Raw genomic sequence first — 3,036 nt, forward strand, 5'->3', positions numbered from 1 at the left:
TGGACTGGTTTTGGGATGCGGTGGGGGGAGGGGAGATTTTGAAACTTGTGAAATCCACATTGATACCATTGGGCTGCAGGGTTCCCAAGCGGAATATGAGTTGCTGTTCCTGCAACCTTCGGGTGGCATCGTTGTGGCACTGCAGGAGGCCCAGGATGGACATGTCGTCTGAGGAATGGGAGGGGGAGTTGAAATGGTTCGCGACTGGGAGGTGCAGTTGTTTGTTGCGAACCGAGCGTAAGTGTTCTGCAAAGCGGTCCCCGAGTCTCCGCTTGGTTTCCCCGATGTAGAGGAAGCCACACCGGGTACAGCGGATGCAGTATACCACATTGGCAGATGTGCAGGTGAACATCTGCTTGATGTGGAAAGTCTTCTTGGGGCCTGGGATGGGGGTGAGGGAGGAGGTATGGGGGCAGGTGTAGCACTTCCTGCGGTTGCAGGGAAAAGTGCCGGGTGTGGTGGAGCTGGAGGGGAGTGTGGAGCGGACAAGGGAGTCACGGAGAGAGTTGTCCCTCCGGAAAGCAGATAAGGGTGGGGAGGGAAAGATGTCTTTGGTGGTGGGGTCGGATTGCAGATGGCGGAAGTGTCGGAGGATGATGCGTTGGATCCGGAGGTTGGTGGGGTGGTACGTGAGGACGAGGGGGATTCTTTTTTGGTTTTTATTGCGTGGACGGGGTGTGAGGGATGAGGTGCGGGAGATGTGGGAGACACGGTTGAGGGCGTTCTCGACCACCGAGGAGGGGAAGTTACGGTCCTTGAAAAACGAGGACAACTGAGATGTACGGGAGTGGAATGCCTCATCCTGGGAGCAGATGCGGCGGAGGCGAAGGAATTGGGAATAGGGGATAGCATTTTTGCAGGAAGGTGGGTGGGAGGAGGAGTATTCTAGGTAGCTGTGGGAGTCGGTGGGCTTGAAATGAATATCGGTTTCTAGGTGGTTGCCCGATATGGAGACAGAGAGGTCCAGGAAGGGGAGAGAGGTGTTAGAGATGGTCCAGGTAAACTTAAGGTTGGGGTGGAAGGTGTTAGTGAAGTGTATGAACTGTTCGAGCTCCTCGTGGGAGCACGAGGCGGCGCCGATACAGTCATCAATGTAACGGAGGAAGAGGTGGCGTTTAGGGCCGGTGTAGGTACGAAAGAGGGATTGTTCCACGTAACCTACAAAGAGGCAGGCGTAGCTTGGGCCCATGCGGGTACCCATGGCTACCCCCTTTGTCTGTAGGAAGTGGGAGGAATTGAAAGAGAAGTTGTTGAGTGTGAGGACGAGTTCGGCTAAGCGGATGAGGGTATCAGTGGAGGGGGACTGGTCGGGCCTGCGGGACAGGAAGAAGCGGAGGGCCTTAAGGCCATCTGCATGGGGAATGCAGGTGTAGAGGGACTGGACGTCCATGGTAAAGATGAGGTGTTGGGGACCGGGGAATTGGAAGTTCTGGAGGAGGTGGAGGGCGTGGGTGGTGTCACGGACATAGGTAGGGAGTTCCTGGACCAAGGGGGAGAAAATGGAGTCTAGATAGTTGGAGATCAGTTCGGTGGGGCAGGAGCAGGCGGAGACAATGGGTCGACCAGGGCATTCAGGTTTGTGGATTTTGGGAAGGAGATAGAAGCGGGCAGTGCGAGGTTGGGGAACGATGAGGTTGGAGGCTGTGGGTGGGAGGTCACCTGAGCTGACGAGGTTGTGGATGGTTTGCGAGATGATGGTTTGGTGTTGTTCCTACAGCTTGCATTGGGCTTCACCGGAACACTGTCACAAGCCGGAGACAGAGATGTTGGCCAGGGAATAGGGTGGTGTGTGAAAGTGGAAGGCAACGGGTAGCTCAGGGTCTTTTTTGCATATTGTAGTCGTGGTGATAGGATTTGATGGTGTCTAGATGGGCCTATGCAGTATCAGTGAAGCCACTGTGACTTCAGTGGTCACGTGTTGCTGTTCTATGAAGACATTAGTCTGCCTACAGCTTGGGCTTTCCTCCTCCATAGCTTTAATATGTGCAGGATAACATTAAAAGTTAATGAGAAACCTGACTTCTGAGTTTATCATTGGCTAAAGAACCCACACACAGATCCAATCACAACAGTCCTGCATGTAAATCATTAAGTGCTAAATTGTACATTCTTTTAAGCCATGACATTTTTTTGCACCTGGACTTTGTGAGGAATCTGGGCACGAGTGCAGAGGAAATGCCAGGATTGGGGTTCCAGATTGGCTTTGTTTCTGAAATTTTGCTTTGATATTAATGTGCAATTGCTTGATGCACCCAAATGCAATATCTTTCCCTACTCTGTGATAAAAGTATTAAACCATCAGTTTTAAATACACTAAAATGATGGACAGGCATTTCACATCTAAGCTTTGGGAAGCCAATATCCCATGCTGTAATTTTTAGGAACCATGTGAAGATTCAACACAAAAGAAGATGTATTTGATAAAGAAAACATTCATTTTTAAAATCAACCTAATCCATACAGATTACCAAAGAATTTAACACACTGACATACAGCATAAATGTACACTTCTGTGGCTCAGGACTGCTGACCAGTAGTGTGAGCGTGTCAATTGGCATGGCCAGGCAAGGCATAGATACTGTGAGCATGCGGGTAGGGGCTAAGAAAGCAAGTGAGCAGCCATGATCTGTAGCCTGGTCCAATCTATCAACTGAGTACCTGTTTCTACTTAAAAAGTGTTCCTTCTGCAACCTTTCAATGCTAGTTGCCAATACACCCTACATTACAAGTATATGTTTTGTGGGCGTTCTGCAAGATCGTTTAACAGCTCCCTAATTATAGTAAAACAAAGAAAGCAATGGTATTGATCTCATTAGAGATTACTGATTACTGATACTGATACTGTCAAGTATGATCTTTCACAATGGGATCAAGACTTAACCTAAAGAACATGTGGGAGTGATTCTTGCAGGGTCTTGGGGGTTTGGCAAATGCTGGATTCCAATGTCCTTGGATGAGGGTTGTGTGTGTCAGTACCTGTAGATTGTGCCCTGAGGTGCTGTTTGGCCATGTGCAACATGAAGTTCCCTTATATCA

The sequence above is a fragment of the Rhincodon typus genome, chromosome 14 (assembly GCF_021869965.1).
Source record: "Rhincodon typus isolate 14 chromosome 14, sRhiTyp1.1, whole genome shotgun sequence".
Taxonomy (NCBI): Eukaryota; Metazoa; Chordata; class Chondrichthyes; order Orectolobiformes; family Rhincodontidae; genus Rhincodon; species Rhincodon typus.